This window comes from Choloepus didactylus, chromosome 12 (assembly GCF_015220235.1).
Source record: "Choloepus didactylus isolate mChoDid1 chromosome 12, mChoDid1.pri, whole genome shotgun sequence".
Classification (NCBI taxonomy): domain Eukaryota; kingdom Metazoa; phylum Chordata; class Mammalia; order Pilosa; family Megalonychidae; genus Choloepus; species Choloepus didactylus.
This window is the reverse complement of record NC_051318.1, coordinates 87,126,676-87,127,769: the sequence shown is the minus strand read 5'-3', so window position 1 is coordinate 87,127,769 and position 1,094 is coordinate 87,126,676.

The window sequence follows — 1,094 nt, the reverse complement described above, 5'->3', positions numbered from 1 at the left end:
CCAACACTCCCATATTTATCATAACCCTCGGTGTTACCGAACCCTGATTATCTGTATCTCTCAATAGACCATAAGCTTTTCTGGGCTGGAGTTATTGTGTCATTTTTTTTCTTTCCTTCTTTGTAAAACCCAATACAGGTTCTGGGCAGTAGGTGGGAGGTGGTGGTGCAGAACTGTTGGCACATATTTGCTTAGTTAATAGAGTGACAATCGTTTCATAAAGTAAACCTGTAATTACTAACTTATTGTGCAGGAAACAGCTGCTCCCTGAGAAGAGTGTGATCATCACAGGTGATTATTTCACTCTATCTTTTCTTCATCCTCTTTTTCTTCAGAGATGAAGCTTGCTGTATATTCCATTAAATGCCAGCATATGAGTGCTGATCTGATACCAGGTTTAAAAAATTCTGGATGACTTCACAGACTTTAAGTGGCAAACATTAAATGCACAGCAATAGGTGTATTCAGAATATGGGACCGAATGAGAACATGGTCTCAAGGTCTTTCTGCCATCTCTGAATTCTTGTGTTATCGTTTTGGAAAACTTACATTTCTTTTTTCCTTAGGAAAGTTGTTCTTTAACTCTTAGAAACTGTGGGATTCAAAACCCAAATGTCAAATATATGAAACACTTGCTCATCCTCTTGTTCTACTATTGCAATTTCTAAAGACAGTCCTTGTTCCTGAGAAACTGTCTTTATGTCATTACAAACAAACAAGCTGCTGCTCTGCAGCCCGTCCGCCACGCAGCGCTGTCAGCTCCATTACCAGGAGAGTAACTTATTGGTAATTCGACCACATCAGCAGCCTGATTTGTACTACAAAGGTAGAAATCATTACGCTTCTTCATGCCCAGTGACCACTTATTGAAAACAGATTGAAAAGGGTATGAAGACCAACTTTTCAGAATGTCAATAAAGTACTCCTTCTTCCCCGTAAATCTGGCTTATCTTTTCCTGCATTTTTCCTCTTTGTCCAAATGCTCTTTCCCTGGAAGTGACTCTTAACATCGGGCAGCCACCTGTTATCCACATGCCAGCACATACGGTAGATGAACGATTTCCCCATAAGCCACTACATTGAAACTTACAATG